The sequence below is a fragment of the Protopterus annectens genome, chromosome 10.part0, assembly GCF_019279795.1.
Source record: "Protopterus annectens isolate FY-2018-M chromosome 10.part0, PAN1.0, whole genome shotgun sequence".
NCBI classification, from domain to species: Eukaryota; Metazoa; Chordata; order Ceratodontiformes; family Protopteridae; genus Protopterus; species Protopterus annectens.
In genome coordinates this window covers 112665285-112688548 of record NC_056744.1, presented here as the reverse complement: position 1 = coordinate 112688548, position 23264 = coordinate 112665285, and positions in this window count along the sequence as shown.

Here is a 23264-nt window from a genome sequence, read left to right as displayed (position 1 = left end):
TTGCGAATGCACCTATACTCATGACTGATAATGCATTCATTGTGACCACACTGAACATCAGGCAATAATCACCATGGCCAAACCCATTTTCCCATGTTTTAAATATTGTTGGAATGTTGTATCAAATGTCACAATCTTTTTTGACCCAGAGTCACTCTCCTATCATCTTTGACAGTCTTGCCTGGGAGTCTTACAGGTCTTCTTTCATGCACTCTGACCATCTCTTCCATTCGGTTTCTGATCATTATGGTGTTTATTTTATTCATAATGCCATTAGGTGCTCATTAAACACGAATAATGTAAATTCACACAAGAAAGATGTGCTTAATTTTTCTGAAATTATGAGATTAACTGGTAATGCATTGTTTACAGGAAATCAGGCAGAAATGTCAGTTTTAAATCCAATGCATAGTTCATTAAAAGTGCTTGTAGTAGTCCAGGTGGAAGTAAGTGATCCCATGGCAGTTATTGAGAAGAGTAGGGAAGTTTCTCAGTGCCCTGAACAAATTTCCTCTAATCAGTATTAATGCAGTCTCTGGTCTCCCCGTAACAGAGGCTGCTGGCCTGATGGGAATAATGGGGGGGGGGGGTCAGCAAAGTATAAATAAAATAAAAATGAATACTGATTTATGGTGGTTCAGGGTGGTTGTATGGCAAATGTATTTGCAATTAAATTGTGATGTTTCATAAGAAGAGTGTTTCTATCAGGACACAGTCATTGGTAGAGTTTTTACTGAAAGTTGTGTTCCTATAAAGCCGTATCTTCGTCTGGAAGCATAGACACAAGTTTATTGTTCCTAATATAAAATCATTGCTTTATAGAAATTATACTACAGTGTTCACCTGTCCTACTACACAAAAATGAATGTACCCTTTTCTATTCAAAAATATACAGCAATGCATGTATGCTGTTATACATTTATATACAGAATCCTGCAATTCTAAAGATGCTTATATAATCTTGGACTGCTCCATATAGCAGGAACAGTTTGAACTTTAGAACCAAGATATATTTTAATCCTTGTGCTCAAACCAGTTAAAAACACCACAACAACAGCTTTTGAAATTTCTGCCCACACAGCACTTACAGCACACAGTGGTAAAGAAACAGCCTCTGCCCACATGGCACTTATGGTATGAAGCAATACTAGCCCCGGACAAAACAAGACTTATTTACCTGCTTTAGTGTCTGACAAGCTCAGTGCATTATGTAACACCAGGAAGCCTCTCCTTTGTGTCATTAGCAGCCCTACTGACTAAGATGAAGACACTATGGAAAAGTTTAAATGTTTTCATTAAGCACAGTAGAAAAATTAAATAGATTGCTTATTTTGAGCATGCAGGCTCAGGGAAAGGTTGAATAATTTAATATCCATGCAGGCAAGTGTCAAGCAGAATTAAATCTGTTAATTATGGATTTAAAATCTAAAGGCTTTGAATTAAAATGCTAGAGGAACATTTCTGCAGTTAAAATTGCAGGCTAGAATGTAATAATTAGAACAAATGCTGATGCCATTTGGAAGCTGTATGAATGTGATAACACAGAGGTTCCTGTTTTCTGTAATCCGTGAAAATCAGTGATCTATTTGATGTCAAGATAACATTACAGGTGAAAAGAATTTGCTTTACCATTTAGCAAATGGCTGTGAAACTTTGCAGAATATCTTTTTTGTTCCCTCACTAAGACAAAGCTTGTTCCCTCTTGCTGATTTCAACTCAGAGTGCTCTTTCTTTGACCAGTACGCTAATCATTACCTTTACAGGAGAAAGTTAGGTAACGGGGAGTATAACAGATTCAAACTGCAGGGTTTATATTTTATGTGTTTCCAACCAGTTTTCCCTCTTTTTGTGCATGAAATTCATCAGCATAGAAAGTACATATGTGCCTCACTGTGGACATCTGTTACCCCACTGGCATTACCTGTGCCTTTCAATCTTCCTAGCTTCCCCTGAGAGACTGCCAGACACTACACTCTTGTACAATAAACAGATGAATGCCTGTCATACCCCTCAACCTCTTAGCACAAGAAATCCAGACAAAGCCTGACATAATGGGGGACAAAGGCCCAAAAATAGGGACACATTTTACATATTGCTCTTATAAACTTTAAAAAGTTGTAAGAATAACATGATTTGTGTTAGCATATGTTTTCCGAAAGATATGAAGTCTGAAACTCAAAGGCATGTCATTATATACTGACTTTATTTCTTGGATCATCCCAATGATTTGTCAAAAAAAACACAATTTTTTTGTAGAGCAGACCAAAAATATGACAAAAATCTGGACAGTCTGTGAAAATCTGTACAGTTGAGAGGTATGATGCCAGTCATCAGGTGCTCACCCCCCTTCCCTTCCCAGCTGAGACTCTGGTTACCAGGCTACGAACTAAAGTTTGGTCACTAATATTTTTTTCCTTTTTTTATGAACATCTTTATTCAATTGCAACTAAAACAGTGATAGGTACATATACATTAATATAAAAGAAAACAAAGAGTAGAAACATTTTTTATGTTTTCATCCAATATGTGTTTCCTTTTTAAAAATATTCTGACATTACATAAATTGGTCAATTCCTGTCTTCCGTTAAACCTCACTCCTCCTCCTGAACATTATTTTGCATGTATTGTTCCCACATATTCCATTTATTTCTGTAATTTACTCTCCCTTTTCTAAAGATCCCACCTCCAGTTCTTTTATCTACTTTACAATATTCTACAACTGGTTTAGATTTTTTTCTAGTAATTGCTTTTTTGACAGCCAGTAGCATTAAATTTAGTAAGGGCTTACTATATCCGGGCAATTCAGATCCTATGTCCTAGCTAAAAAAGAATAATTTCCTTCAGTGATATTGTTGCTGGAAGCTTTTTCTCTTTATCTTTACTGGGCTTGCTGTTGAGTTTGTGAATTACTTTAAAATACTGTCAGCTCCCTACAAAATGATGGCCTAGATGAATGGGCCATTTGTACTTGATAGTTTAATATTATTAAATACCATGGGGTAACACTTCTCTTGCATCACAAAGTGCTATGAAAGAAAGCCAGCAATACATTGCACAGTTAATTAAAATATAAAATCATTCCAAGCTGGTCCCCTTTCCTTCACAGATTATTCATTGATTAGACTATTCACACACTCATTTTAAGATATCAGAATATAATCAGCAGATAGTAAATAATTAAAGTAAATGTGAACAAAGCAATGGAAGATTCACAGTAATGTTCTGGAAGAACTCATGTCACAGCTCGTGACATCATTGTTCACCCGTAGAGTAGGCTGCATGTTTGTGCGTGTGCGTGTGTTTGTCTTCCTCGTAAAATGTGTGTGAAATGATAATGCTGCAAAGTACAAGCTGGAGTTTAGTTTTCAATTTATACATGGATTTCTGAAAGAAGGCACCAGACAAGCACAACACACAAAGAAGCTCTGGTTTGTAGCAGAAAGGCCAATGTTAGAGTAGTGTTACAGAATTCTTTGACTGGATGGCAAAAGTAATAGATCATAGTTGAGCCACAGAGGCAAATCATCTATTTGGCAGTGTTTTTGATACAGTACCATGTAGAACTTCAGAAAGCATCTTAGCCTAAAAGCAAGTTCTAAGGTGGGATCCTATTTACCCTTTGATTGAATAATGGGAGCAGAGGTTAGTAGCACTGAAACAGGATCCAGCAGAAGAAAGACTTACTTCTTGAGGTAATGTAGGTAGGGCTGGTTAGAACTAGGACTGTTTCTCTTATTGTCTTCACGAATAGCATAAAAGAGGAATTAGATGGGAAAAGTTTGCATTTTGATAAATCATCCCAAAACCTGCAGTGGCAGAGTACATGTGAAAGTCAATGGAAAGAATCAGAAGAAACCTGACATCAGATGAATGGTCAGTTTCACATCATATTAAATGCATTACATAGAACAGCAAATTACTGCGCCTCCTCAGAAAAAAAGAGAAGTTGGTAAAAATATTGTTGGGGTAGCAGCAACAACAACAAGAAAAAGAAAAGGATTTAGAGTTACTAGACAAGAATACATTTCCAGATAATAAGCATGTATCTGCTGCCTCTCTTCATCCACAAGCTTTGCATGTGAAGTGTTTATGTGTGTGTGTGTGTGTGTGTGTGTGTGTGTGTGTGTGTGTGTGTATATATATATATATATTTTTTTTTTTTTTTTTAATATATAATAATATATAATTGTATTTATAGGCATATATAGCTATAGCACTAAGGAACTTGATTCTAAACAGCTACTCTATTTGCATATTTTGTGGGACTATTCAAAACTAAGTTTATCTTCTAGCATACTTGGTCATTTTCCCACTATAACTCTCATTACTACTCTCCTGCACCTTAATTTCACTAATTCCAACTCCTTTTACTATCTTTGTCCTTGACTCATTAGAAAATTGTTCAGTTGCTATGTGCTGACAATGTAAACTAAAAATATAAAGTATTACAACTAATATTAAAGTACACTGTGCTAAAATTAGGACTACAACTGCACTATTTCATTTGCCAAGAAATACTGTTCCTGACACACATGCTATGCTGTGAAGATATTTTTCATACTGTTTGAAAACAGATGCATTGCATTTCTTTGTCACTATCTTAAAGTAAATTCTATGCCTTGGAAATTTTGTACTGACTTGTGGCCTATGTCATGGATGAAAAGGATCCTAAGTCTATCCTACTTGCCTAGTCAACAAATCAAATTAATAAATAAATAAATTAATTAAAAGGGATTCAGGGGTATTCATATGAGATGGCCTAAAGTTAAGTATGAAGGCAGTGTAGTTGAGAAGGAAAACGTACTGGGGGCAGAGGATTGTTACTGGGATGGATAAAAGGAAGTATTACTGTGAATAAAATGTTACTAATGTCGGCACTTCTCGGTACAATAAAACTGGTGAGGTCCCATCCAGAGTATTTTATGCAGTTCTCCAAGCAGACCTAACGGAAGGCCTCAGACAGTCTTTCCCATCTTTCCAGCCTTAAAATACACAGATATCTAGTTCCTACCACTGTTACTGCTGGTACTACTATTACTACTGCTTTTACCAGAAGTAAGCCACTACTAACATAAACCTTTTGGTATGATGCTAATCATACTGAACTGCATAAAAAGTATATATGACTTTACTCTTAAATTATTTATCTAAGACGACAAAGGCACAATTATTTTCTGTCTTTCGCATCTTCTGCCAAAAGGCATGCAGTGTCTTACCACATCTTTACTGATACTATGTCAATCAGCATTATGTTCAAGCCTGAAAAGGAAATGCCATGGGTTAAAGCCTTATAAGTAGGTCACTGGGATTAGCAGCAGTTGAACCAGGTATTCCTCTTGTCCCCACTTTTAAGAGCCGGATTCTAGAATAAGTCCCTGTGTTCTGTTTCTTTTGGGTTTTTGAAAAACATTAGCTAACTCCATCAAACCATTTAAGATAGGATGCATTACATGTGTCTGAGCCAAATTTCCCTCCCTACCCATTTTCAGCTCTCCTTTTAAATAAACCCTGGTACGTTCTGCTAGCTTGGGCTGAGGTTCAAGTTTACCACTGCTACACAGCCGCTCTCACCAGTAGCCACATCTCTGCCCTCTGCTATAGAGGTGTGGGCACCTCCTGCCACTCTCAACCTCATGGCTTAGTGCAGTAATTTTCACATTTGCTGAGATACCACCACTGCCGGTTTTTAATTTCCTAATCACCTCTCCAGTCCAGGATGATTCTGAACAATGGTAATTGAAAACATGAATCTGAAAGTTCTCTGACTCTGGCAGACTACCTGGAAAGAAATGCTGTTCATTGCCATCTCCAGGCCTGACAATGGCTAAGTCTCTTGCAATGTCCCTTTGCCACTGATTTCCATTATATCTACCCAGATAGTATATATGCAATCACAAGAGATCTGTAGTTGCTGTGTTCTAAATACAAACTATCACAGTAGTTTCAAATCTTAGAAAGTGGTATCTTAATTTGGATTCTGATTAAATTTATCCCATCTTAAACTGCATTTTTTTCATGTGAAACTCCATCCAGGCCTTGTCTTCATGGTTGTCCAGCTGGACATATTACGCATCTGCCTTCACTCCTAACTCTTCAACAGTGGCATAGTTCTGGTCTGTCAAGCAGAATCTCATATATTATTGACTGAACTTTTTTCTTATAGTAAGTTCTGCCAGTAATTCTTAGGTGGCAATTTAAGCTCTGTCAATCCATATATGAATGCAAAGGCCCACTTCACTACCAAGTCAGCAAAACTGACACATGCCTTCTTTATAGATTAGGTGTAAACTTCCACCTGTAAGCCTCTGGGGTTAACTTAATTCATTTATGCTAGGCTCTTTAATTCAAGCATAATCAGTGGAATAATTATCATTTGTTCTGCTGAATGCATACACTGCCTTACTTTTCAGCCAAGGATGCACTCTTGGTCTATTCCATTCTAATGCCTAAATAAAACTATTAATTTCATCTCACTCTCTGTATGATGAAAATAATACAGCATAGAGCTTGGCATCAAGGGTTTGGCTGTTGCCTCTGTTACCTATGTGCTTCTAGTGGCCAGCTAGCATGGCCTTGTCATGTTGATATGTTTAATGTCACAACCATCTTCATGCTATTATTCCTGACGTGGCCATTTCCTGCTGCTCTTCCTTCTGTCTGCCTCTTTATATTTTATATCCATTAGTCTGTTTCCTCCCCAGTTCAGGGAGCTCCATCTTATCCTCCACTTCTTGCTACCTTGTTTGCTGCTCCAACTTGTTCAGTCCTAGCTACAGCTTGAGCTGTTCTCACTATACCTTATGTTGACTTTTCTTCAAGCACCATGAACGTACTATCCACACCTTGGTTGTGTTCTGATTCAGCAGTGCTGAATTCCAGTTTGTGTAAGGTTGATGTGACCTTATCCTTACTTAAACCAACATGTCAGAATGTTATTTTTCTTGCATTCCAGTTAGTCATGCAAGTTATACTTTTTTTTTTCAAAATGTGAAGAACTTCTTTTTAACTGTTTTATATAACTCAGTGTGTAAAAATAAAACAACTGCTATGGTATGTAAATGCCTGGATATACACCTTCTCTCTGAAAGGTTATGCACATTTTCTCAGACAGAAAGCTGTGTTAGAATTGGATAAATCCAATTTACCGGTCATGCAACTTTGGATGATATGTGGAGCAGTGGCGTAGCTTGGGCAAGGTGAACAGAGCAACTGCCTCATGCTCAAATTGTTGGGGAGGGGGGTATGATCAGCCATTCTGGATCTCTCTTTTACAAGGCAGTACTGCATTTGCAGTTAAACCTGAGCTCTGTAGCACACTCCATGTGTGGTCTAAATGTTAGCAACTGCTTGCTACAGTTTAAAAGTAAAAAAAAAAGAAAAATTATCTCTCTCTTTTTTTTTTTTGTTTCAACTAAAACCTGAGCAATGTAGTGCTCCACACAGACAAGATATAAACTGTAGGAACTGTTTGCTACAGTTTAAAAGAAGAATATATTTTTTTATTAACTAAAGCATGAACGTAGTAATGCTCTATGCAGGTAAGGTATAAACTGTAGCAGCTGTTTGCTACATTTGTAGTAAGTAGTTTGCTACAAGTTTAAAAGAAGAATTGTTTTTTTCAATAAAATATGCAGAATGAGGGTCAGGGGTAAGGTACAGAAATGGGACCTGAATTGCTGGGGAAGGGGGTGTCATGCATCTGGCCACCTTGTAGGTGTACCAGTAGAAGGAGTGGCTTTTGCTTTTTTTTTATTCCTGAATATATGAGCCTGGGGTTGGGGGGATGTTGATTGAATTGTAATAAGCCAGTTGCTGCAATGTAGCAACTGACTTATTACAGCAAAGTGTTCTTTTTGCTCTTCAAAGGAAGAGCGTGAGGGTTGCTTTTCACTTTAGGGATAGGGTACTGGTTGAGCCAGCTATGCTTCTGATATGGAGATCTTTTTTCTTAGCTATTAGAATTATAGTAGTTTAAGTCCCTCTGTTGCCATTCAAATGTGTTAAGAATTCCCGGAGAACAGCACATCTAATATCACAGCTGGCCAGCATTTATATCAGTTTAGCCCGGCTAGTAGCCATAATTAAATATGTTTAGACCTCACAAACCAGTCAGAAGACCTTAAAAATGTTTTCTTCCTGCCAGTACACTGTTGTCTGTCCAACCATTTTTCTAATCCAACTCTTATGCTCACACACACACACACACACACACACACACACACACACACACACACACGTATGCAAGCACATGTATCTACACTAGGTTGGTTAACTACATCTTTTAAAGCATTCTGCTCATGTTTGTCTTTTGTAATTCACCACCACAAGCAAGCCAGAGCACTCTCATTGACAGCCAGACTGCATGAGTGTAACTGTATGAATAGCTGAAGAATGTTACACAGGTGCTGTGTGCTGTAAGTATTGTCAGTGTACAGTAAATCTGCTGTAAGTATTGTCAGTGTACAGTAAATGTGCTGTAAGTATTGTCAGTGTACAGTAAATCTGCTGTAAGTATTGTCAGTGTACAGTAAATGTGCTGTACGTATTGTCAGTGTACAGTAAATGTGCTGTATGTATTGTCAGTGTACAGTAAATCTGCTGTACGTATTGTCAGTGTACAGTAAATGTGCTGTACGTATTGTCAGTGTACAGTAAACCTGCTGTAAGTATTGTCAGTGTACAGTAAATGTGCTGTACGTATTGTCAGTGTACAGTAAATGTGCTGTACGTATTGTCAGTATACAGTAAACCTGCTGTAAGTATTGTCAGTGTACAGTAAACCTGCTGTAAGTATTGTCAGTGTACAGTAAATGTGCTGTACGTATTGTCAGTGTACAGTAAATGTGCTGTACGTATTGTCAGTGTACAGTAAATGTGCTGTAAGTATTGTCAGTGTACAGTAAATCTGCTGTACGTATTGTCAGTGTACAGTAAATGTGCTGTACGTATTGTCAGTGTACAGTAAATGTGCTGTACGTATTGTCAGTGTACAGTAAATCTGCTGTAAGTATTGTCAATGTACAGTAAATGTGCTGTACGTATTGTCAGTGTACAGTAAATGTGCTGTACGTATTGTCAGTGTACAGTAAATGTGCTGTACGTATTGACAGTGTACAGTAAATGTGCTGTACGTATTGTCAGTGTACAGTAAATGTGCTGTACATATTGTCAGTGTACAGTAAATGTGCTGTACTATGCATTTCTTTCTTGCCCTGCCTGACGCCTACTATCTTTTCCTGCACTCGGCTACTTTTCCTGTCTGTTCTGTAACTGTATGCAGTGGAAAGCTAAGGGACTAGGTAATATGTAGCATAAATAGAACCTTAAAGTGCTGTTTCTATAATCACATTATTAACTGTACTAGTTCTATTTACAAAATTGATTTACAGTGCTTATTTGGAATGCAGCTAGTTGGTTCACTGAAGTAGGCTATTTAGAAGCATTTCTTCTGTTTAATTGCTGTTTTTGCTATGTTTGCACCCTCTGCACACTTCAGTAAAATGTAATGAATTATGCAGGTAATGACTAGTCACTGTTAATTGTGTTTGCAGTCTTTAGGTGTAGTTGACTAAATTTGGTTACATTCTACATGGAAGCAGTCTGCAAGTAGTTCTGTTCAATTTTTAATTTCATATTAATTGTATAGAGCTCAATTTATTGTTAAAATTTTCCTTGATGTCTGCTAAGAATGAAGCTAGATGATCCTGTCCCCACCCATAGCTGCTTAAGTCTATGAACTTGGCCATTCTACTTTCATTTTATACAGGTTGTACAAGTGGGTTCATCTTGTCAGTAGGGTCCTTAATTCTTCCTGCTGATCTACTATGAAAATCTTTTGACTATGCCAAGTCTCAGCTACAGATTGTTTAAAAACATCTTATTAATAGCTGGGTTGCTGCAGTTTTAAGTAAGTAAAGCTTTCCATGTAGCTGCTCTTTGACAGTTAAACTTTGCAGTAAGAATTAACAGTGATCAAACTGGGTTTATTTTAAATAGACAAGTACAGGATAATATAATAAGAATACATACATTAACAGACCTTGCAAATAAAAATAAAAAAGAACTTTCTATCATTACTCTTGATTTAGATAAGGCTTTTTACTCAGTTAATTTGTCATACCTGTTTAAAACACTTAAAGTGTATAATTTCTCACCTGAGCTAATTGCATTAATTTCTAAGTTATACAATAACTCTTGTTCTTATGTTAAAATAGTTGTTTTTCTTTCTAATTCCTTTAAGATACTAAAAGGCACAAAACAAGGCTGTCCTTTATCACTCAAAATTTTCATTAGGTATAACCTTTTACTAACAGTATTACATCCAAAAAGAACACTAATGGTATCAAAATAAAAGATTTCTAACTAAAGATTCAACTCTTTCCTGATTATAGTTTACTAACAATGGGAAATATAGAAAATCCATTAGAACATATAATTAGCTCTATGAGTCAGTTTGAAGAAATCTTAAACTTAAGATTAAATCACAATAAAACAAGTACATTATTAATTAATAAAAAAATTAAAAAATTCATAGAAAAATATTCTAACTTCAATTGGAACAGCAATCAAATGAAATATCTTGGTATAACCATTATGTCTAATAGTAAAGAAATAATACAAACAAACTTTCAACAGGTTGTTGATAACATTTTTAAGTTTAGCCCCCAACTGGATCAAATTCTTTTTTACCATGGAAGAACGATTAATGCTTATTAAGATGCCAATTCTCCCTATCTTACAATCTTAAGTACTATTGCCACCAAAAAATTGATGAGGAAGATAAATAATATTCTACTTAATTGTTTGGCATCTTAATAAACCAAGAGTTTCCTCTGATTGGCACAGAAAAGGTTGAGATAATGGTTGAGTAGGATTCCCTGATATTCAATTGTATGCTGCTTCAACAATTGTAAAAGTTATAGGACTGTGGATAAATTCATCTTATGATTCAAAATGAAAACAAATACATGAAGAAATATTTTTAGTAAATAATAAGTATATCGCAGCCAGTCATAAACAAATGCCCCTGGAGTCAGCAAGCTCTGTACGGTGTACAGGAATAGTGCAGGAGCTCCTGGAGGCAATATGGCCGCCGTGCGATCCAGGAACGTGCACGCGTGCTCCTGCACTATTCCTGCACGGACACAACTCCTGTATGCAAATTACCCCAGTTGCAGGTGAAAACCATGCAAATGAGGTGAATTTGCGATCCAGGAAGCTGTCAGCCGGCCGTGCAGGATTAGTGTAGTATGCTGAAATGTACTAGGTTAGTAACCGAGTACATTTCTGCAAACTACAAAACGGAGCCATGACAGCTCCAAATAGATATAGTATGGGTAAAGCATGCCAACGGCCAAATATATGGCCACTGGCATGGAAGACAGTTGACAAAAAAAAAATTACTTTTATTTTTTTAGCTGATTTCAGCTGTTTAAGTGTAGGGCAGTGGCGTGCAAATGAGATTGGGCTGAAAATAAAAAAAAAATCTGAAATAAGCATTTTAACCAAAATCACTATTTTGCTATTATACTCAATGACAGGCAGAAGACAACAGGGCCAGTGAATAGTGGTTGCTAAGGGAGAAGGCTCAGTGTGAGACCTGTAACTATGCATTAGCAGGCAATCCTGTGCAAATGAGGGGAATGATACTGAATCCCAGATTTCCCCTCAATGCTAGCCAGCACCCAAATGTGTAAGTGCAGGAATAGCATGGTTCAAGCCTAAGAGTTAGCTGACATCATAGGGGTGTGTGTCAGGCATACTGTAAGCTTACTGGAGTCCTGTGGCTCAGGTTGGTCTTAGCTTAGCAGAGCTAAGCAAGGTGGTGTGTCTGAGACTGCCTAGCACTCTTTACATTGCCTAAGCGGGTGTGCATGCCGCGCACCAGGTTTTAAAGGAAAAAAAAAAGTAAACCAGGAAATAGCAGTTCTGTGCACATTTGAGCACTGTGTTTGTGCAGCATGCCCCTGAGCTTAAACAGGAAGGCAAAGGGAAGGGAAAACAGCAGTAGGAAGGTAATCACGGAGAACTAGCATAACTGGCAGGTGAAATGTATCAGAATCAGCTAATTACACAGGCAGCAGCCCAGCATAGTACTATAAACTATGCACACAACTTTCCCTCTGTTTTTTCACATGTACTCTACACCACCAGTGTACACAAGTGGGGAAATTTTAACAAACAAAAGCAACAAAATGATCGGGGCTGCAGCAGCTATCATACATCAACATGTGGAAGAGGCTGAGGGTGGTGAGGATGAGAATGCTGTCAACCAACCCACAGTGAGGAGACGGAGAAGAGTGCACAGACCCAGGGTAAGCTACCAGAGCTACATGAGCTGGAGATAGTGGAGTGCTATAGGGTGGACAGGGACCTCCTACAGCAAATTGTTGAGCTGTGCGGGCCACGCCTCACACACAGAACTTACAGAGGGGAACCCATCCTAGTGGATACCAAGGTATGTGTAGGCCTATGAATACTAGCCACAGGTACCTTCCAAAGGCCAACTAGGGATATCATGGGGGTCTCACAGGCATCAACATCCAGGGTACTCCACCAGTTCCTGGATGCCATGTCAGCACATGAAAGTGAGCACATATATTTCCCAAACACCCATGAGGCGTTGGTCAGCAATATGCGTCTCTTCCACCAAATAGCAGAATACCCTGAGGTTGTGGGTGCTATAGACTGCACGCACATATGCATCAAAGCACCACCTGGTAAGCAGGGTAGGGCCTACATCAAATGCAAGGGCTTCCCCTCCATCAACTGCCAGGTCATGTGTGATGCCCATGGCACAGGCACAGAGTGACTTGGAGGAGGAACAACCTGAGCCTGCCCCAGTAGGCAGAAGGAGGTGTGCCCAGTATGCCCTGGTCTTGGCAAAGAGACAATGCATAGCACATACACTAACACAGTAGGGACCCAGGAAATGACACCTCTCTCTGACTCACACATACAGTAAAAGGGGTGCCAAACATGACACCACCTGTGCTTAATCAAGTATAGGGAGTGTACTATGTGCATCTGACATAGTCAGCCCTCCAGCACCATCTTCAGTACTGGCACAGCCACAAGGTAAGTCACTCTTTCTACCAATTGCCGAATGGAGTAGTATGTGTTGTTACTTGTATCTATGGTATGGATGTGAGCATGCAAGGGAATTGGGTGGCTGAATGGGATGCAAGCAGATAGTAGACACCTATAGTGGAAGCATGAGATCTGTAACAAATACTGGTGTCACCACAGTAGCCAGTACTAGACAAGGTGACAAAACTCACTGCAGGAAATGTGCTGGACCACATGTGTGTCCATATGACACACACATGCCAGTCAGGGAGGATCACATACCCAACCACAGTCTCAGCCAGCAGGACAGGTGTAGACATACATAAACAAAGGCTATGCTAAGGCCTCTGATTGATGGCTATGGGTAACCTCTCCCCAGACCAACACAGACAGACTACAACAGGTCAGGCAGTGGGATGTTAGTTCTGAAGGGTAAGAAGTCAGAAACTGAAATTTAGGTCAATCAAACCTAAGATCTGTAGTACACTTATATGCCTCTAGTCAGCATGATAGGTTAGAATACAGAATGAAATGGAGTACATGACATAACAGTACAGTCATAGCAAATTCATACAAGTGTCAGGTGTGCCCCCCCAATCCTATGTAGAAATGTAGTTACAGACCGGTGTGCCCCCCCCCCAATCCTATGAACAAATGTAGTGACAGTCAGGTGTGCCCTCCAATCCTATGTAGAAATGTAGTAACAGTCAGGTGTGGCTCCCCATTCCTATGTAGACATGTAGTAACAGTCAGGTGTGCCCTCCAACAATCCTATGTAAAAATGTAGTAACAGTCAGGTGTGCCCCCCCACAATCCTATGTAGGATTGTAGTAACAGTCAGGTGTGCCCCCCACCCCACAATCCTACATAGAAATGTAGTAACAGTCAGGTTTGTCCCCCCAATCCTATGTAGACACGTAGTAACAGTCAGGTGTGTCCCCCCAATCCTATGTAGAAATGTAGTAACAGTCAGATGTGCCCCCCAATCCTAGGTAGACATGTAGTAACAGTCAGGTGTGCCCCCCCAGTCCTATGTAGAAAGGTAGTAACAGTAAGGTGTGCCCTCCAATCCTATGTAGACACGTAGTAACTCACAGGTGTGCCCCCCCCAATCCTATGTAGAAATGCAGTAATATCTATGTGTAGGTATAATAACAGTAGAGCACAGATTACCTGAGCTGGCCAAGGTAGCAGGATAGATTGTAGCATGTGTACAATATGCAGGTTTGCGTGTGTTAGGCTGGTGTGTGTTGTATATTGTGTGAGAGTGGTCAGTATGCATGCATGGTGATGTTTGTCCTGGTGGCCATTGCCCAGTACTGCCGATGACAGGGCCAAGTTCTCACAACTGCAGTGCCAAACACAATGCTTCCCAGTATAACACATTTCAGCAGTAAGCCATAGTAAATGCTTGGAAGTAATATGTGTCACCTTCTGAAAGATAGACATGGCATGAATGTCGGGCCAGATATACAAGCAGTACACAGGGAGAAGTACCCCAGACAGACAGTGCATAATATGTAACTGTCAAATGGACACACCCTTGGAATTGTACATATAGGTTTGCAGCACATTATCTGGGCTTGTAGTAGGGAATACCGATGTTATCTGGCCAAACACTGGTAGACCACAAAGGCCCCTGCACAAGTCAGCATAAGTGGAATGCCCCATGCATATGTGTGAGTCAGATGCAAGTAGTGCCCATAGCACACATACACCCAGCTCATCCCACCACCACCCACAGGTACCTCCCTGGTCTTATCCCTGCTGTTGGGAATGAGTACTATATGACCCCCACCTGTGTATGTCAATAGAGAAAGAATGCAGCATGCAGAGCAGGTGTCCCATGCAGGTGTGTCCCTAGCTGTAAGCAGCACCCTGCCAGCATCCACACCACTGGATCAATACTGACAGAAAGTATTGGCATGAACACCTTGCACACCTACCCTGTCACCCCAGGGGACTATAGTGTATCACAGTCTGGGACTGTAGGCCTGACAGAATGCAATGGCCTGCTACAGCTGTCCTGCATCATTACCAAAAGGCCTACAGTCTTCTGCTAAAGGCCTGTGCCACACCCGCACTGCCAATGCATGTTATGTCATGGACTCCCAAATAACAACATAACACAGTCCACAGAACCCAAATGCAAGGCCATATGGAGAAATCACAGTAACATGTCCACCATGTCCTACTGCATGAACTGTGGACAAACACCAAATTACTGCTGTGATGAGGTGATAATTATAGGGAAATTATCAGATAATGTTCGCATAATGTATGGAAGAGGATAAAATAATAGGGGGGGGGGGTGGCAGCATGGGTGGCATGGAGTGTGTGAAGTCCGAAACTCAGCCGTGTGCACATACTATCCCTGGCTGCAATCACAAGAATGGGTGGCTACAAACCTACTCATAAACCACAGTGTGTAGGAATAATGTCCAGAATTATGACTCCAGGCACTGGGTAACCTGTGTGAATCTGTACAGCTGTGAGGTATGGCCACAGCAAGATATGCCATACTGTAATGTTGATGGATGTACAAGCATGGGATCCTCTGCCACCACTGTGCCAAGGTGCTGAACCAGTTACACAGACCCAGCAGCAAGTGTCTGCAGCTTCCCCTCCAGAATGGCATGAGTGTGCAAAAATATGTAGGCTGCTGACCACAATACTGGACACAGCTGCATTCACCCTGTGTTCCCCAGGACATCACTACAAGCAAATATGTCTACCTGGCAGTACTTGATGACATAAAAAACACAGTGTATAACAGTACATATGTCTGAATATCTCTGCTAACACCAGGACCATGTAGTAAAAGCAGCACAGACACAATTACCTACAGTAACCCACTATTCTTTGCCCATTTTGACCCCATATTGTCGACTGATCTACAGATATCCTGCAGAAACATTTGTTAGCTGTAGGTGTAGAACACAAGAGTCTGCACTGGAGTATAATCTACCTGGAATGGATTCACACATTCAGTACAGAAGGTCATACTGGGCATGCTCCCACACTTAGAGAAATAAAGGCCATGTCAGACAACAAAATACTGAAAGGTCATACTGGGCATGCTCACACACTTAAAGAAATGAATCCCATGTCTGGCAAGAACAGTGGACCATACATATCTGACAGTCACAGATGTTAATGCATACACTCCTCAGTACACACCAGTCATGCTTTGCACACACATTGGATAGGAATACACACATATATCCAAGAACAACACACTATAATAGCCCAAAAGTACACATACATAGATGTGTGGAAGAGAGTGACAGTGACAAAGAGCCTTCCATCATGAGGTCTGTCCCACCCAGCACACATCCAATTAGCTAAAACCACATGATGTGCAAATGTCAATCACCGTAGACATTTGTCTCTGGAATCCCTCAGCAGTATAGTGTCTGTGGTGCTAGTGCTAAATGTGCAACATGACTGTGCAAGTCAGTAGTCATCTAGCAGTTGTATAGATGTACCTGTGGAATATAAACCTGTGTGGGCTTGAGTGTGGTGTGTCTGCCTCTAGATTAATGGGTTATGGCCCATGCACACACACTGCACTCCCCATTGCCCTACTATGGCAAGCCTGCTGATGTCTTCACCTTGAAATACACCTTTGGGGAAGTAGTAGCCCAGTAATCTCCATGATGCATCCTATGACTGTGTAATGCTGTAGTATGATGTACTAGTTAGGTAGGAGTTCTAATCCCAGATGTGGCAGGTGTGTTTGTCTGTGTAGGGATCAATGCTTTTTAGGCCAGTCACACTCACTACAATTTCACATGCCCTACTTTGGCATGCCTGCTAATATCATTCACTTTAAAATATACCTTTGGGTAAAGTCTAGCCCAGTAATCTCTGTGGCATGTCCTATAACTGTGTAATGATGTAGTGTGATAAACTTGTTGGGTAGGAGTGCTATTCCCAGATATGACAAGTGTGGATGTTTGTTTGTTTGTGTGTCTTTGTAGGGAACAATGCTTTTGATGCCATTCACAGTCACTACAAGCTCCAGTGCCCTTTTTTGGCAAGCCTGCTGATGTCATTCACTTTGAAATACACCTTTGGGGAAGGAGTAGCCCAGTAATCTCTGTGGCGCATCTTATGACTGCGTAATGCTGTAGTGTGATAAACTAGTTAGGTAGGTGTTCTATTCCCAGACAAGGCAAGTATGGATGCTTGTGGGTGTTTGTTTGTCTGTGCAGAGGGCAATGCTTTTGAGGCCATTCACAGTCACTACAACCTGCAGTGCCCATCTTTGACAAGCCTGATGATGTCATTCACTTTGAAATACACCTTTGGGGAAGGAGTAGCCCAGTAATCTCTGTGGCATGTCCTATAACTGTATAATGCTGTAGTATGATAAATTAGGTAGGAGTTCTATGCCCAGACATGGCAACTGTAAAACTCTGTGTGCGTTTGGTAGTGTGGGTGTAGGAAGCAATGTTTTATTTGGCCATTCACAGTCACTACGCACACCTACAAATGGAGAACATTGATAACTGTGCAGTAACAGAGACCTGATCCAAGCCTCCAGAGAGCACCCCTGCAATACCAGATACAGCTCTCACCACACCTGTTAGCCACCAAACTAGTACCAAAACAATAAAGGTGGAAGAGTGTCCATATTCACCAAGGATATTCACACAACCAGGCAGTAACAGAGACCTGATCCAAGCCTTCAGAGAGCACCCCTACAATACCAGGTACAGCTCTCACCACACCTGTTGGCCACCAAACCAGGACCAAAACAATAAAGGTGGAGGAGTGTCCATATTCACCAAGGATATTCACACCACCAGGCTACTTGCCCAACAGAATGTGTCTGAAATATCCCCGGTGCAACTAACAGTAGGTTAGACTGCATTCCTAATTGTATAGCTTGCTACAGATCCCCCACCATGCCCCATGATACCCACTATAATCTTTGAAACATACTGTAAAATATTATGATATAAGCAAACACCCTAATACTGGGTGAGTTACACTACCCTGCCATTAACTGGGAAACCTACTTTTGTAGCAACACATGTGCCCAATGGTTCTTGGAAGTCATAATTCCCAATGCACTGGATCAAGTAACCCATAGTCCCACCAGGGGCTCAAATATCCTAGACCTGGTCATTACCGACATGGGACAGCAGTGCTCCACACCTATGGTCACCCCATTGGTGGTCAGGTATGCCCATGAGCTAATCCCCCTTAACATCAACATCCCTCCCCCACACCCAGTAAGGACACCTCCATAACACACATCTCCAAAGCCAATGTCATGCTACACGTCAGACGTGACTAACATCATTACACTCATGCAGATGGGAACTGAAAGGACAACTGCTGACTCAAACATGAAGGCACTGTACAAGCACATCCACTCATGCATGAATCGTGCCATCCAATATTGCACCAAGATGCTCCCCATCCAAGAAAATGATGCCAATGTGGTGGCCCCCTGCCATACACATACTGTACAACAAAAGGCAGAAACTCTTGCAGAAATGTATGACTTTCCAGGATGCAAAATGCTCCCTTATCAGCCTCATAACATCCACCAAAGCTAGTTAAGAACATAATATAGCCACAGATGCCAAAGACAACTGCAAGATGTTCCATAGCTATGTGAGGAATGTAAATGGCAATGCTCAGAAATGCTGCAAGCTACAACTGGATGGTACTAAATCTACTCCTCCCAGAGATATTGCCAATATCCTGGCAGATTGATTCAGTGTCAACTGCACCCCTCTCCCAACCCCCACGAGGCCCATCTCAACATGGATAGATTGCCATATGATTGTAATAATGGCCACATAGGAAAAATCACACTCTACAGAGCTATGACAACAGCAGCCATGGGACCAGTCAACATCCCGGGCTGTGTACTACATGAGCTACAAACTGCACTGGCACCTCACCTATGTGCCATGTCTAATCATAGCCACACCTCAGGCTTCATGCCCACTGTGTGGCACAGAGCTACAGTTATCTCAGTCCACAAGGGGTGATCCACCTTGCATTCTGGGAACTACAGCCCCAGCAGTATGACATGCCTGCTGTGCAAGGCCATGGAATGTATTATCATGGAAATTAAAACAAAGGCATTGGCAACCTGCAAACACTGGACCCTAGCCAGGTTTCATTTATGAAGGGCCAATCATGCCACCTTAACCTGAATGACAACTGTGAATTTGTCTCCAGAGCTGTGGATGAGGGTAAGATGGTTCATGCAGCTTATCTGGACCTTGCCAAGCACTTTGACACCATCCCACAATCTGGAATCATAGATAAATGAATCAAGCTGGCCATTAGTCCCAATGTCACCTGATGGGCTGCCAACTGCTGTACTGACACAACTCACACTGTAAATGTAGGTGACACCAACCCAAGCCCCAGACAAGTGACAGTTAGAGTACCTTATGGTTCAGTCCTGGCACCGCCCTTGTTCAGCATCTAGTACTCTGAAGTACAGTCCAACAGTAAGGGACACTGGCAAACAAAAGGTCGCAGGTGACTTCACACTGGGAGCCAATATTGAATCCCCACATGATGTGGATATTCCACAGAAGGGCCTTACAGAAAGACATTCTTGGTGCCTAAGCCATGGCCTCAAGATCAATGCCAAGAAATATATAGTTATCCCCATTGGGAAGGGACATGTACCTGTGAAGTACCACATAGGTGGCAGTATACTAAACAACTAAAGCGTGATAACAAACTTAGGGACACAAGTGGACAGTGGTCTCACCTTTGATAACCACTTCTCGACAACAGTCAGGAAACCCACCTATGTGGCACACCTCCCACTAAGGGCTTTACATCCAGGAAAAGGAGCCCATTCTCCCACTGTAGGCATCTCTCAGTAAACTCAGTACAGACTACAATGGCCTGTGACGTATGTACCTCACAAGACATCTGCAACAAGTAGGGAGGCTGCAGACATACCTCATGAAATGACCACAGGCCTAAACCAGGTGCCCTATGCTGACCGTTTAAAAATCATCCAGCTATAATCTGTCACGTATTGTGTTCTCAGAGGCGATCTCTGCTTAACATACCATGCCATGTCAAACCCACAGCTGTTGGACATGCTACACTTAGAGAATTCCAAACCCTCACAGCCACATGCTCCATGGATCCAAATCCTGTCATCACAATGAACAATACATGCAGGAGGGATTTGTTCCTGACCCAGAGACTCCCAAGACTCTGGAATAGACTGCCCATACATGTCAAGCAGAGTGCCTCTTTGGCCCTCTTCAAAAGGAACCTGGATGATTGGATGGGAGATAGGACATTTACCCTGCGGATCATGTCAGCTGCCCTGCTAGACAGGGGTGCAGGGAAGTATATATTGTGGGAAGTCATAGCCAGAGAATTGTCATGTCTAGGCATGTATAAGTCCTAGGGCCGATAGCCTAGTATCAACGTATGACCCTATGAACCTATGAACTACACTTTCCATTGTCCAACATTGGTAAGGTTGCTGATATAATTCACTTTGAAATACACCTTTGGGGAAGGCATAGCCTAGTAATCTCCATGGTGTGCCCTATAACAGAGTAATGCTGTAATGTGATATACTAGTTTGGTAGGGGTTCTATTCGCAGACATGGCAAGTGTGGATGCTTGTGTGTGTGTTTGTTTGTCTGTGTAGGGAACAATGCTTTTGAGGCCATTCACATTCACTACAACCTCCGTTGCCCTTCTTTGGCAAGCCTGCTGATGTATTTCACATTGAAATACACCTTTGGGGAAGGAGTAGCTCAGTAAGCTTCATGGCGCATGCTATAACTGCGTAATGCTGTTGTGTGATGTAGGAGTTCCAACCCCAGACATGGCAACTGTCAGACTTGGTGTGTATGTGTCTGTGTCTGTGTTTTATTCGTATCCTGTGGGGAGATGGCTGTGAGTGTATAACAACTGGACTCATTGTGGAGTGGGTTTTGCAAATTTCTTATATGGTGGGCCTATTATATGTCACAATGTCCACCTTACAAGGATAACAGATATCAAACAGCAGAGAGGCCGAGGTTGACAATCCATACCCCTACATGTGATATCAAGGCTTGACGAACAATTTAAGCAACCCTTGTATTACCCAAAGAACACTCTCAACCCATTTCTCATACACAAACAAACTCGGCTAGGCAACAACCACTTTGTTGGTAGTTCCCTGGATATTGCCCACAGATAGTAACCATGGTGTGATTGCAGTGGACCACAGAGGGCATGGCACCCTGTCCCATCACTACAATAGGCACATAATTGCATACAGTGCTCCTTCACTATGTTCTCCACTGGACACCTGCAACAACTGTAGTGCCATCAAATGTAACCCACAAAGGACATACTATGCCTTAAACACATGCTCTGTATGGACAGATGACACTGACACCAAGGAATACCTGTATCATGATGTCAATGTAGGTGCAGGGTCAACCTGGTGTCCATTGCCAGTTCTCACCACATGAGGCCAGGAATGGCACATCTGATGATAACAATCTGTGTACACAACATGCCCCAGACACCTCAGGTACACTTCCACATGTTACAGAACATGCATGTGGGACGTTTGCACATCCCAGACACCATCCATGTCATGGACTATAGAACACATACATGGCAAGCATTGCACAGCACTGGCCACCCACAATAGTGAACCAGATGACTGGATGGTGAATACAGTACCCACCAATCCAGACACTACACCCCTGAGCCACACTGCAGACAATTTTCATGTGGCCTGATGCCAAAGTATACCCTTTACCTAGCCTCGTGCAGCCTTCTGGCACAGTCAACCACTAAACACCTGTGAAGCAATGCACCCATGCATGTCAGTACTGGCAACCTGTGTCTGTGTGTGTGTGGATTATAATGATTTTGACCCCATTCACACTCACTACACCTCCCATTGGCCTACTGAAGCATGCCTTCTGATGTCAGACACCTTCACATAACCTTTGCCCATATATCATCCTGATAACCTGTGTGGTGCATGTGTTACCTGTGTATTACTGTATTGTGGCAAGCTAGCTAGTTAGGAAGTCTAATCCTGACCCTGCCAACTGTGTTAATATGTGTGAGTCTCTGAGATAGTGTGGCTGTGTCGATGTTGACACCAGTTCATGTGGACAGGCAAGTGTACTACACCTACCTTATCCCTCCTATATGACTGTTGCAGATGTCACTCACCATCAGATATACCTTTGGAGAGGTACCCCATATGTAGGCTTTGTGGCACATGCAATAACTGCATAGGCATGTGATAGCAATACATAGTCAGGCAGGGGTTTGAAACTCCATACTGTTAAATGTGTGACACAAACATGCTTAGGTTTAACATTCTCACTCTCTCCTTGTCTTACTTTGTCTCTGTCTGTCTCTCTCACCCCCTCTCTGCTGGATGTGGAGAGGTACACCTGCTTTGCTTAGGCAGCAGCTTGTGTTTTATAAGTGATGCTCATAATCAGCTGATAGCCTCTGCACAAATTGCAGTCCCCCAGTAGCTGATTGCATGTGGAACAGCTGTGGTAACATTCCCATAGCCAACTGCATGTAAGCACACTCCTATACCTAGGAACATCATGTGGGTATTAGGCCTTTTCATTCACAGTGAGCAGGAACCCATGTCAGTGTTTGGTAAACAGCATCACAGATGGTATTGGGATATACCTCTAACAACATACACTGTGGAGACAGGCCAACAAACAGGAGGTGGATGTGCCAGACATGACTACAGAATGTAAGTGTTGCTCTTCTGCATTTGGAGTAATGTTTGTTTAACAAGGTTTGCGTGTGGATATGGCTGGTCTACACGATTTAATACCTGTCATGACAGTGTTATGTGATTGAAGAAACTCCCATCTGTAGGGTTATCTGCAGACTGGGCAGTGTTTCGAGTCTTATGTTTCTTGTGTTACTCACAGATCACCTATCTTAGAACTGCAGAAGCATAGTCTGAGGATTGCAGTCAGCACATGGTGACAGCCATGAGAGTTACTGACTTCATGTCCCTCATAGGACATATGTCACAGCAAACCCTGTTACAACAGTAAATGTATGAGGGTTGGGAGGGTGGCCTAATGGTTAAGGTGTTTGCCTTAGAAACACAAGGTGCAGGGTTTGAATCTCACAAGGGATAATTGGCTAGGCTTAAAATGGCTCGCAAGGGCAGTTAGCTTAGTACT